This window comes from Mytilus edulis, chromosome 9 (assembly GCF_963676685.1).
Source record: "Mytilus edulis chromosome 9, xbMytEdul2.2, whole genome shotgun sequence".
NCBI lineage: Eukaryota > Metazoa > Mollusca > Bivalvia > Mytilida > Mytilidae > Mytilus > Mytilus edulis.
Window position 1 is genome coordinate 59,875,290 of NC_092352.1, and position 14,931 is coordinate 59,890,220.

Genomic DNA, 14,931 nt, shown 5'->3' on the forward strand with positions numbered 1-14,931 from the left:
CTATTACCTTATCTGTACGTTCCGCATCTGACAGGCGCACCATAAAACGGTGTATTCAGAATTTTGCTATATACACGGGTCATAATCACAGGGTTGGCACTACTAAATTCAATTACTGTCACATTGTTCCCTATCGTAGTATTTTAATTAAATTATGACTTTCTAAGATGACAGTACGAATGCTAAAAATATTGACTTAAAATAATGCATATAGATACAGTTTTCAATTTGTTTGCCGGCATGAAGTAAAACATCGAATCAAAGTATTTTACTTTATCGATACTAATACAAGACAATGCTGTTGATTAAAACATACTCCATTCCAGGCCCTTTTGTTTTCCAAATAATTAATATTACCAATAATACACAAGTTCCAGGTCGACGGGATCAAACAGAAAGACTTTTTGAAAGAAGAGAAAACTGTACATCTTATAATCGGCATGACTTAATTTTATATCAGATGACAATACCAATATTAAAATAAGGCTTACGTTTATTTATATACTTTAATATAACCGCGTTATCACGGGTGTGTTCTAGTACAATTTATATTTTCAACAATAATTGAAAATTTACAATCGTATTCACTTCATCTGTTTTCATCTTTTAATTCTGACGAAACTTTTACTTTAATAGATTCAGCGTATTGTTTACAAAATACTTTATATTCTGTGTGTGCCTTTTTCAAGGCAGGCGCCTGTAATTCAATGATTTTCTTTTGTTGCTGTTTATCCTATTTATTTTGAACATCAGGACGTTGTTTTCTCGTTTTAATTGTTTTAAATCTATCATTTCGGATCATGTTATAGCTTTCTTTGGAGTTTGGCTAAATTTGTTGTGTTGAAGGTCGCAGGTGACTAATAGTTGTTAATTTCTGTGTGATTTGTTTGTTTCTTGTGGAGACTTATCTCACTGGCAATCATACTGCATCTCCTGTTTTTATATTTATAAAACAGTTCATACACATTTCATCAATTCATAAATACAGGCTTTCCAGCAACCCAAAATGTATACCAATTTTTGAAGTAGTTTTACGTATTGGTGTATAGATTATTTACTAATTAAAGGTCACAACAAATTCAATCATGTGAAGCAATCTGCCAATCATATGCCAAAATCTATTTGAGTTGAACACATTACAAAGTGATTCTTTGAAGATTTTGAATTTAAAAAACTGTTACAAATAATCCATTATTATGATAAATTGCCTGACTTATATAGAAATAGAATTTAGGTTTTATGTCCTACTAGATGCTCCTTTCAGCTTCTTTTATTTCTTTTAATTTCAAGGTGTATTTGATTCAATCAGTATTGAACAAACATATTGAAATGAAAATAGTTGTGGTCAAATAAGTTACAAGTTATTACATTATATATCTCCTAGCAAATAATACTTCACCTGATAAAAAAAAATATAAGCATATGCATTCGTCAACTGTTATCGTTATCACGTAACAAATACAATAAAACAACAATAACTAAAGCCATTAAAGAAGTGAAGCATGGCAACAAACTTCTCAAAACCTTGTGTTTTGCATTAGTCTGTTTTCTTAATGATGTTCAGCATTAGATTTATTTTGACAAAATCATTATAATTGATGGCCTATATATTATTTAGATAAACTTTAAACTTGTCTTTTCTTGCACATTGGATTGGTTAATAATTTGAATCCATAATTTGTTATTTCCCTTGGACAGACGGTACCAAACCTGTTTTTTTTTTATCTTATTTTCTGCAATTTAGTCTAAATGTGATATTTATTAGATTAGTTGTTGCTAATGTTTTATTTCAAAATGCGAAATTTTAGCATGAGGATTTGTGACGACCAGACGAATATTGCTTTCTCAGCATTTGGACAAATTTACTTTTCTACATTGGCTAGAGGTATAGGGGGAGGGTTGAGATCTCAAAAACATGTATAACCCCGCCGCAATTTTGCACCTGTCCCAAGTCAGGAGCCTTTGGCCTTTGTTAGTCTTGTTTTATTTTTAATATTAGTTTCTTGTGTATAATTCGGAGTTTGGTATGACGTCCATTATCACTGTACTAGTATATATACTTTGTATGGGGTCAGTTGAAAGACGCCTACGGGTGCGGAAGTTTCTTGCTACATTGAAGACCTATTGGTGGCCTTCGGCTGTTGTCTGCTCTATGGTCGGGTTGCTGTCGCTTTGACAGATTCTCCATTTCCTTTTTCAATTTTATTTACTAAATTTTCGGGTTTGTTTTGTTTTTTTCAATTTCATCGTCGATTAGGGTGTTCAACTGATAACTCTCATGTTAACAAAACGTTCGTAATTTCATCGTTGGCATCACGAATAGGCAATTTCGTAAAACACGACAGAATTGTCTGTATATCTTCTCATTCAATTATTTGTTTTTCTGTATTATAATTGCTCTGATTTACTTATTTATCTATTGATGTATCTATTCATTTATTCATCGGCAGATACAAGAAGAGGATTTGTAGGGTTTCTATTTAAATATAAAGGTAATAAACATTTGTTTCACATTAACAATGTAATGAAATACATTTTAAGATATATAATTGTACGAGAAATATTTAAACTTTGTGATTTATGATATACTGCTGTTTCGGGGTGGTGAGGTACTTAAGTTATATTCATCGTCTTTTTGATATCAGAAAAAAAATTATATGGAATTTTGTATCATTTGAATCAATAAAATGAAATATCTATAGGACAATTTAACGTCTTTGAAAACGTTCAAGGAAATGCAAGCAATAGTGATACGTGTTTGTCAGAATATAAATGTTAATATACATTTTTGATAACCGCAATAGGACACATATAACCGTTTATATTATATTCTATTTGGTTCCTAGTTGAATCATAACCACTATGTAAGTGGTTAGAAAAATAATGAAATTATATCCCTATATAAATGCATCTGAAGCTTTATTTGTTGGATAAAGACATCATTATTTTGTTAATATTTAGCTAATTTTAAATTTTCGTAAAATATGTGATTGTTAGAAGATGAAAATGTCGTTTGTATTCTTTAAACATGTTAACTGAAACTTTAATATCAACACCACTGTTTTATGAAATTTTGAGTAATCATTTTGAAAAAAAGAAAGCATCAGGAATCTATTGATCCTTGTTAACCAAGAAAACGGGGATAAAAACTCATAAAAAATATTTTCCACTCTATTTCATGAATTGAAATTGTCTACCTAAATGACAGAACTTATACAATTTCTTTGTTGTCCATTTGTTTTTGATGCGTTTTGTCAATTATTTTTTGCCATGTGATTAGGGACTTTCCGATTGAATTTTCCTCGGAGTTCAGTATTCTTGTGATTATAAAGGGAAGCTTCTGTATAAGCTCATATACAACAGACGAACTTAAGAAGCCATAATCTCCTAAGCAACAAAAGGAATACAATGATGGCATAGAGCAAACTAAACATTATTTAGAAGGCGACACTTTTTTATTGTAACATAAGAAATGCGTACACTCGATATCATTCAACATAATTGATATAGGAAGATGTGGTATGAGTATAAATGAGACAACTCTTTATCCAAATAACAATTTATAAAAGTGAACCATTATAGGTCAAGGTACGGCCTTCAACACGGAGCCTTGGCTCACACCGAACAACAAGCTATAAAGGGCCCCAAAATTAGTTCACTTTTGCAAACTCGCATGCAGCACAAACATTTACTGAAAAAAAATTATATATTACGTGTGACTGCATTATTTCGATGATGTATATTAAATGTAGTGATGACCGTAGTCTGACAGTCGTGTCATATTTTGGTGATTGCATTAACATATCATGTTTTTCGTTATTTAAGTATTATTAGCCGGTGTCAGTGGAGGAGTACTTGTTATAATCATACCTGTGTGTGTTATATGTCACATCAAAAGGTAATAGAATATTGTTAACATGCATCTCCTTTTCAATAATTTAATTTGAAAAAAACCATAAACATGATCAATTTCATTCTAACAAAATACCTACATGACTCTTCGTAAGACAATACATGATAGGTAACACTATTAAATGTAACCGCAATCAATATAGACGTTCTATTAAGTGTATATGAATCTATTTTAAAAACTATATATTTACCTTTAGCAATTTTTACATGAATAACTGCGTAACAATATCGGAAAACGCTAATTAGGCATAAACCATAAACATTTAACAACATAATGGAAACTAGCGTAGCGTACAAAAACGCAATGTCAAGAACCATTGACATGAATACATTGGATGTGATGAACTGTTGACATAGAATGTGTCTGATTTAGAGGAATCTTATGGCACCCGTTTTTGTTTATTATCAGTTTAAGGAATGGATGTTTATCCTATACATGTATTACTGTAACAATTCAGATTTTGTATAAGTTTTGAAAGGAGTAGGTCCGGTAAGGACCGATTTTGGCCTCAAATTTCAGGTTCATTTAACGAAAGATTTTTGACCCTTTTTAAACACTTAAGTGTCTATTTCAATTGATTCGATTAATTTATGTGAAAGATTTTAACTGATTTAGTCATTAAAAACGCTCCGATTCAAGCTTGAATATTAAAAATCTATCAAATATGCCAAAAAACGTGTTTTTTTTCCAGATGATATTGTCAAAAATGAAAGTGGCCGCATCCGTGTTCATCCTCAACCTTTATATATGTTACGTAATATCATCAAATACAACTTACATTTCAATATTATGAATGAACATGAATGAGGTTACTTTCATTTAGGACGAAAACCGCCTAAAATTTAACTAAAATGCTAAAATTGTGAAGATTTTAGTAATTTAGCATGACTTAATGATGCTAGTACCCGATATATGTGCACTTTATTGTCAAAAACAGCCCATATTTATGTAGCAGAAGCATTCTACTTTCTAATAAATAGCTAAAAGATTACATTTTCACAATTTTGTAAAACTGCTATATTTTGGGGCCAAAAAGGGGTCTTACTAAACCTACTCCTTTGTCTGAAAACTAATATTTCAAACAAGAATGTGTCCCAAGTACACAGATGCCCCACTAGCACTATCATTTTCTATGTTAAGTGAACCGTGAAATTGGGGTCAAAACTCTAATTTGACATTAAAATTAGAAAGATCATATCATAGAAAACATGTGTACTAAGTTTCAAGTTGATTGGACTTCCACTTCATCAAAAACTACCTTGACTAAAATCTTTAACCTGAAGCGGGACAAACGAACGGACGAACGAACGGACCAACAGGCCAGAAAACATAATGCCCCTCTACTATCGTAGGTGGGGCATAAAAAAATGATTTGATTCGACGTTTTCAAAAATAATTATCTGTCATATTTAAATGATCAACTTATTTTTTTCACATTTTGTGAATTACAACTGTTTTTGTAAAGGGGATAACTAGATGTCAATGGTAATAAGTTTCGTTTGGAATTTACTTGTTGCAATACAGTCGTGTCCTTTTTTTTAATTGATTACACAATGCGGTGGGGTATATATCTTCATATTTAAGAATGCCAATAGTAAGGTATTATTGCTAAAACTTCATGAGCTTTCATGGTCAACCTCATAAACATTAAGGCAACAATAATTAAGTACATGACTGCATGTGTTACTTGATTTTTACATTATATTAGGTATGGCATAACACGTTACAGATAGGTTGTTGATTTTACATGATATTTTCCAGATCCTCAATTGGTAAACAGGTGGCTATGTATCGCAATGCTAGCAAAGCTTCTAATGAACTACAGTATGACGCCGAAAGTCAACTAAAGCCAACCTCGTCTCAAAGTTCAGGTCAAGATCAAATATCAAAGAACAACTCAAATGTGTATATACCAAAGAAGTTAGATTTGTGTGATCAAGAACTAGCCGATCTTTCTAATATATCTAACGAGTATGGGACGTACGATATTTCTAGTAATAAAAAACAACTAAAAACCCAAAATGATACCAATATATACAGTCACACGGCAGATAATATTTACGATTCTGGATGTCATCACAAGTTACAGGACAGAAATGAAGAAACGTATGATCATTTCTTCGGACAGCAAACTGAAGATGAATATGATATCACGACTCGAACGTGAATTTTACACATTTAAACATTGCGTTAATGTGAATCAGCTGGTAAAACAACCAAACATGAGGCCAAACATTTTCATGAATCTAGTTGAAATATAGCACACCTAGTAGTTGTATGTTCATTGAAAACAATGTTCAAAGTGGTAAAGTGTACAGAACAAAATTGTTAACATCACATGAATATATCAAATTCAAACATAATTCATCCTTTGTTCTGAATTAACAGGAAAGAATCATGATAACTAAGTTAAATAATTTTACCTTGTCTTCCCGAGTTCGCACAAATAGATCTTTTTTCAACGTACTTCATTATTCATTGTTGGGCATTAAAATAAATGAAATGGTAACTCAGATAGAGTTCGCTGTTCCTTGTGTGTCACTTTTGATATTCTGAAGATGCTGACCCAACCATTTAAAATAACATCCAACACCAGGAACATCATGACATTCGTATAATAAAGATATTCATATGATATATTAAAAAAAGGCATAATTCGAACCCCGGTAACATCAACCGAACTCAAGTTTATATGTAATTTTTATATATCAACATGTCAATACGGATGATGTTTAGATGATACTAAAAAATATCAACGTACTTTTTCTTACATCAAAAAGATTTATATCAGCAAATGTACTATAATTCAGCACAAAACACATCAAACCAGGGTGTATATTGAGAAGCAGAGCGTAAACAATTGTGTTGATGATACGGTAGAAAGTTTTCATTTGAAAATTGAAAAAAAAATGTTCATTTCCTTGTTTCATCGCTGTACTTAAAAAAATGTTGTCAATAATATATTATCGTAGTTTTTTTGTGTGTTTGAATTGTTAAAAATACAAATAAATGAACAAAGAGATATGGCAGGATTACCATACGATTCAATGCTCAAAAAGCTTTAAAAAACTATTTGGCACTTTTTGGCCTTTAAATATGACAAACCAAAGACCGTGAAGAAAGGTGTACAAGGCTATACGTTGAAACAATTCAAAAGTGAAAAAACGCCTGATTACATGATACTAAGGTCATCATTGTTTTTAAAAGGAATATACTAAAAACAAAGCTGTGCTTTCCAATTTTGAATGAATTGATCTTAGCACTATTTATTTTATTGATGCCTACACCACAAACATATTTCGTGCGGTCAGAGTTGTTTCAAAACGTTCATATTGTTTTATATATTTGCGTTTTTGTATTCCAATATTAATTTGATAAATGTGAGGTTGATGCTTGTTAAATAAAGAAAGAAAATATAATAGAGAATATAATAAATAGAAAGCGAACTCTTGCAATTGGATTTGTATGGCCGGGTTTCTTTAATTCATATTATAGATTAAAGAAATAATTTTGTTAATCATCGTTTTTACCTATATAAGACTGATATGTTGTGGATCGAATCAGTAAATCACATGATTTACTTTTGTTTCGCATTCAATGTTGACATTCTTTTCCTTTAAATAACCGAATATGCACAATTGATGAGTTATCCATCGCTAGGTAAGGGGTTATATGCAAGTTGAAACATAACCAAAATTTGTTTTCATATCTCGCTTAGTCGTTTAGATTTAGCGCTACATGTAAAAAAAAAAACATTTCATATTACAAAAGAAGTTTTTATAAAATACAAATAAAATTGAGAATGGAAATGAAGAATCTGTCATAGAGACAACAACCCGACCATAGAAGAACAGACAACAGCAGAAGGTCACCAACAGGTCTTCAATGCAGCGAAAAATTCCCGCACCCGGAGGCGTATGTATGGTTAAATTTTGACAGATTATAAAATGTGGCGTAGGATAAGGCAAGCATCATATTTTGCCTCGTATTCAGTACAGATATGTTGCAGATGTTCTTTTATGGGAAGACATCGTCACAATCTCTACACAAAGCATCCAACAGTTGCTGATTTATTCCTAGCTTGTGTTTCACTTTTGAATTCGAGTGGTTACAATATGTCTTTGTCCAATGTAAATTTCGCCCTTAGCAGATATGTCACCTGATTGTGAAGAATGATATGGAAATGCAAGTGACATTTTTATAATTACTCATGTTTCTATCGCTTTTCGAGATTTATCTTACCGAAAAATAAGTTCAACGTCCAAATTCAAAAAATTACTAATTTAATTCTTAATCAAAGTACCGCAATATTGGTAAGGTGGATATACAATGATCATACAAATGTGTTTATTAATTAAACGGGATATCTAGTAAATGAAATACGCTATTACATTTCTATTAAAATGCAGAAAGTAATTGGTCATCTGAATTTTTTTGCTAATAGAGAAACAGTTATCAATCGAACACACTAACGAGAATAGCTTTTCTCTAATTTTTGTGCTATTTTCACATTTCCTGACCGGTGTGAGAAAAATACTTCTCCTCACTAATGAAAAATCTGTGCTCGACAAATGATTGGTTGAAATTCATTTATGACGCTAAATTTTATAGTTTTCTTCTGAATTTTCATATTGTGACGTCATAAAAAAAGGCGACCATGTCTGATGACGTCACATCAAAAGTACACAACTTTCCTAAAATCTTCGAAAAGGAAGGCTAAAAAATCATTAAAGAAACAGATTCTACCACTGTAACTCGTGTATTACGATATTTCTCCACTCTCAACGAATTAAATTTTAATTATTTAAAAAGCTCGGCAAGCCTCGCGCTTTAAATATTAAAATTTAACTGTCTCGAGTGAAGAAATATCGTAATACACTTGTTGCAGTTGTGGAATCTATATGTAACTTACTTTAAACATGTATAATTTAGATATACAAATACATTTCTGATATGTGTGTTTTTGTGTTATCGATAATATGTGACATCGATAATATGTTTTTATATCCCAACAAGTATCACATATCAAGTTATCTAAAATCTTAATGTCTGCTTATATCATGTTTATGTAGTACCTAAAATTAAAATAATTTATACAAAATATAAAACATACATTCATCATCATGTTTTATAGCTATGAAAAGTCATAGAAATATGACGTCTAAAAGATAACTATTTTAGTTTGAGTCTTGAAAGGAATTTTGGGTTTCCATTTCCTAAGTGATGCCTTGTAAGACAAAATTTGAACAGAAAATTGACGAACTCATTTACTTTGGATAGAATTTAATATAATGACAGTATGTGTACCTTATCGCTTTTTTCAACCTTTTGAAAAAAATAATTTGACATCGTGGTTAACAAAGGTTTACATTCATTATGAAACAGGGAAGCAATTGTAATTTCCATGTTACAAAAATGTAGTAAATATAGGTCAGTCAACGTCCGAGTAACAGGGTGTATTACTGGTTTAAAAAACATGTACTACATGTATATTAAATTTGTATAACTCATACATTTAAACTTGCAACACTTCCTGTACATTACCACATACATCCGTAAAGTTTATAATGGATACGATGTGGATAAGTGAATTCTTAATGTTATATTTTCAATGTGTTGATATATTTATGCTGCATGTGTCAGGTATGATGGTTTGTTTTAAATTCATTTTACCTTTTAATTTGTTTATTTATACGTTACATGCTTATATTTCTCTTTAATAACTTGTACTCAAAACGATATGTATAATTGACGGGAGTATGCGTCTTCTAATAATATACTTTCTCAAATATAGGTATGATCGACTTACAAAAAACTGTTGTCGAATTCGGGTATATAATTAAGAAATAGTTCATGGAAGCCGTAGATTTGTTTTCATTTAACCATGGGTTGGGCATTTATATTCGATTATTTTTTCCTGAGCGTTAGCGAGGGGTAAAATACGCAAATAAATGCCCAATCCATGGTTTAATGAAAACAAATCTACTGCTGTCATGAATTATTGCGATTCTATTAGGACACAATCGGTAAGTTTGTTAACTATGAAAGCCCTATACATACGATACTGTTTTGGTTGTTCCGTTTTACCCAATTTTGATAATATAAGTAATATTTTATAATTCAATGATTATTTTTTAATCGCATTTTTCACTTAAATATGTTCTTCCGAATGTAATTTTATTCGTTCTAAGGCGTACACGAAGCTTTAAAACGCCCGGTATTTACATTTGGGTTTTTTGTTTACGGAAACATAGTTGTGACGTCTCCTTGTTTCGTTGCCATGCCAAGACAATAACATAATTTCGCGGAATTTTCGTTGAATGACAATTTTACCATGCTTATCAACTACACATGTTACAGGCGATAAGCAAACTGCATTCAAAAATCATTTGGTTTTACTGGTGATATAACCAAGACGTTATTTTTATCTTCAAGAAAGCATGGAAATAAAGCCTTTATATCGTACAAGTTACATACGTTCGATGTCATATAGAGACACTCATTTTATCAACAAATCTGAACTTGTCTCCGATTCTTCTTCTAAGACCTTTGTCGAGACCTCTGCAACGACGAAATAAAAATATCATCAAATCTTAATATATGTTTATAAAAAAATTTACAGGGAACTGCGAAGACTAATATAACACTAGGAAATATATTACACAAAATTTTAAATATATGTAACTATTTCAAGAGGTTAGGCGTAAAAACCAATAGAGTGTGTGGAAGTAAATCAATGAAAAAAGTATTTGAACACTTCCAGTTATATAGTTCATAACTTAATTAATGCATCTTAGTTTTTGATCTTTGGTCCTCGATGCTGTTCGACTATGTCACGGTGGGTATGGTTGTCCTGCGAGAGAACGTTCTGTGCTGGTGATTTGGTCCTGTCAGGTGCTGGTGGGTCCTGATTCTGTGCTGGTGGGTTTGTTTACATCGTATCAGAACGGCAATAAAACGACTGTTTTGTTGCTTATTTTTTCTCTGATGCGTCATAAGTACCATGCAAAGTATATTACAACAATATTATATTGCAAAAGTCGTGCAAGTTCGTTAAATGGAATTGTCCTGATGCTGTGCTGGTGATAAGAAAAACGGTCCTGGTTCTGTGCTCCTATGTTCTGGTTCTGTGCCTTTATATTTTAGTTAAAAGTGGCATACATTCAAGATCATTGATGCTGTACTGTTATTGGCTAATTAACTGTTGTCTGCTTTCTTGAAATTGACATTGTTGTGAATCTGTTTACTGTTATTATGAGAGAGAAAATACCCCTATATTTTTATTTTCTTCAAAATTAACTGCAATCTTATTTATTGGCCTGTTAATGGAACCCTTCTTGCACCCTTTTAAGATAAGAAAATATGTTTACGATTTTCGGGATTACGATCATTTTGCAAGATCACCAAAATACGTTGTAAATTATTCAATACTTATATAAAGTAGATGATGTGGTATGTTTGTTGTCAATGGACAAATTTCCATAAGAAACCAAAGGAAGTATGTGTTAACAACCATACGTCTTCGTACGACCTTCAACAATAACCCATAAAATAAAAATGTAAAAGGTTTTGCATAAAAATGGAGAGCATTTATATTAAACAGCCAAATGGATGCACAAGAGCTAAAATAGGAGTCATAGATCTTATTGACAACAATTATCTGCCCAATTTTATTGATTTTGTAACATTTGTTACAAATATGACCAACTTCTTATCCAAAATCACCAGCACCGTATCAGGACCCACCAGCACAATGACAGGACCTACCAGCACAGTATCAGGACATGAATAAATTGAGAAAATGCTAAATTTTAATAAATTGCAATGTTTTTTCACAAAATTGTTTTGCCGTGTGGATTGCGGTATGGAAAGCAGACTCTATGAGCATTTTTGTTTTATTTTTTCAGTTCCAGATTTTCTGAAAATGAGCACTTTTGTGTTACGCTTACTGAAACAGTTTAGAGAGTCAACTTTTTAATGGTTTAAATATGAACCCATAAGAAACAAAATTGAAAAATCTCAACTGTTTTCTTCCATTTGTTATGAGTGAAAACGTCAAAAATCATCATTTTCGTCTTTGTTTACATTTTTTCATTGATCACCAGCACCCGTCAGGACCGAATCACCAGCACAGAACGTTCTCTCGCAGGACAACCATACCCACCGTGTATGTGCTTGTTTCGGCTTTCAAGCTTTTGTATCTGGGCGTCACTAGTAGATCTTCTGTGAACAAAATGCACTTCTGGCATATTAAAATTTTGAACTTGTTGTCTTTTGTTTGCTGTTGTTCGTGTGTTTCTTTGTCAATTGTGTTCTCCAATTTATTTATATTGTAGTCCTGTAATGTTGTGTTGTCATTTTAATGTTATATTTCATGGCTATCAAAGAGGGAGGTTTGGCATGCCACAAAACCAGGTTCAACCCACCATTTTTTCCTTTAAAAATGTCCTGTACCAAGTCAGGAATATGGCCATTGTTATATTATAGTTCGTTTCTGTGTGTGTTACATTGTAACGTTGCGTCGTTTGTTTTCTCTTATTTTTTAGTGTAAATTCACATTGCGATAAGACATGTCACGGTACTTGTCTATCCCAAATTCATGTATTTGGTTTTGATGTTATATTTGTTATTCTCGTGGGATTTTGTCTGATGCTTGGTCCGTTTCTGTGTGTGTTACATTGTAGTGTTGTGTCGTTGTTCTCCTCTTATATTTAATGCCTTTCCCTCAGTTTAAGTTTGTTACCCCGATTTTGTTTTTTGTCCATGGATTTATGAGTTTGAACAGCGGTACACTACTGTTGCCTTTATTTATACTTATAATGTATCTTGTTTTTTATACTTATAATGTATCTTAGTTTTTATACTTAACGTATCTTAGTTTTTATACTTAATGTATCTTGGTTTACATACTTAATGTGTCTTAGTTTTATACTTAATGTATCTTAGTTTTTACTTTAAAATGTACGAAATTGTCGAAATAAATCGGCCACTTGAATTGTTGGTTTACAGTATTTTGATCCCGAACCGTCCATAAACGATAGACAAACGTTCACTATTTGATAAGTTTTTAACAATCAAGTACAGCTATTATAACATTTTGGACGTACCGTATAGCAGCTATTTTCGACGATATAAGGGTAACAATTTAAACGAAAAAATGTGGGTTTTATCTTAACGAATCCTTTAATCCTAATTAAATATTTTAGCGGATATACAATAAATTGTAGTTCAAAAGTTGTAAAAATTGACAAACAAGGGTCTATTATTATGGTTGTTTTACTGCATGACGTTTTATTTATTGATTATATTTTGATACAGTTAATTAATAGAATACCGGTACATAGTTTCAAGAAAGATAAGACGTTAGCAATATCCTTTAACTCTTCTTTTCCCTATATAGATGATGTTCTTAATAATTCAAAATTAGGTGACTATGTTGAATGCATCTATCCCACCGAACTAGAGATAAAGGATACGACAGATAAAGTTAGGCCGGCCTCATATCTTGACTTATATCTAAAACTTGACAATGAGGGTCGGTTGAAAACAAACCTTGACGACAAAAGTGATGATTTCAGCTTTCCAATTGTGAACTTTCCATTTCTAAGTAGCAACATTCCAGCAGCACCTGCATACGGGGTATATATCTCCCAATTGATACGATATTTTCCCCGTGCTTGCATGTCCTATCATGATTTTGTTGATAGAGGGCTGCTGCTCACAAGGAAGCTATTAAACCAAGAGTTCCAAATGGTGAAATTGAAATCATCCTTTCGTAAATTTTACGGATGCCATGACGAGTTGGTTGACCGTTATGGTACAACAAATGATATCGGATATGTTCCTTACATCGTAACTACAATCCCCTTCCCTTTCATGAATGTGACCTACCGAATAAGACTATTTACCGGAATTTTTATAACATGTGGAGCAGGATCTGCTTACCCTTCCGAAGCATATGAGATCACTCCTAGTTTTGGTGGGGTTCGTGTTGCTTATTCTTTAGTTTTATATGTTGTGTCATGTGTACAATGTTTGTTTGTTTGTCTTTTTCATTTTTAGCCATTGCGTTGTCTGTTTATTTTCGATTTTTGAGTTTGACTGTCCCTCTTGTATCTTTCGTCCCTCTTCAAATATGTCACAGTTGTACAAACTTGTTGTAAATGTTACGGTTAAGTACACGTAGTAACGAAATTTACCGGACCTTTTATGTTCTTATTAGATTATAAAATGATAATCAGTGACTTGCAACTCTGATATAGTTTGGCACTGATTAATAAAGACAGAGAACCGTACACTCTTATATTATTAATTATTTCATTGTGTAACCAATAAACTATCTAATACCTGACAGTCAGTAAACAATGGCCTTCGTAATTTAATTTTTTTTTTAAATTAACAAAAAACGATATTGGTCCGACGAACGGGAAAAAAGTATCAAACGTATGAATAAATTTTCGTGGAATTTTTTTTCGCAATTTCCGCCGACCCGCAAGAATAGACAAAAATAAACACCTCGCGAAAATCAACTGCTATACGGTATTTCAGTATTGTTATATAACATATGAACAATCTCCTTGAATACGTATTTTGGATAAAAATATTTTGATGTATTATATGCAGTTTCATCCCAATACTCTTTGTTTCGAAATAAAGTCGAGCTATCAGAGTTGTATTCTATGTTTTGCCACTTTTGTCATGTTGACTAACAAATTGGGCCTCGCTATTTAAGTAGTATATATTTGGATAAGTAGTATTGTACTATGTAACTTATTTATGAAGCAGTTTACAGCAACGTGGTTTTAATACAAATTTTGCTTTTAACAATTGAACTCGATATCTCAACATTATGTCAGTACGAATACTGGATTTGAAACCTGATAATTGAATCATGTTGCTGTTTCTGTGTGTTTTCTGTTTTATTAGTTGTCGTTAGTGGTTGATACTGTTCTTTTGAGGGCTGTTGCGCAGTACTTCTTTACAGTTTACGCCTCAGATGTTTAAAGTATTAATATTTT

At 31.8% G+C, this 14,931-nt stretch overlaps 1 protein-coding gene across 2 annotated transcripts in view; it reads left to right on the forward strand.

Annotated features, from left to right (window-relative positions):
* Positions 1 to 14,931, forward strand: part of LOC139488708 (uncharacterized) — a 58,589-nt gene that overhangs the window by 26,088 nt on the left and 17,570 nt on the right. The window lies entirely within an intron of this gene.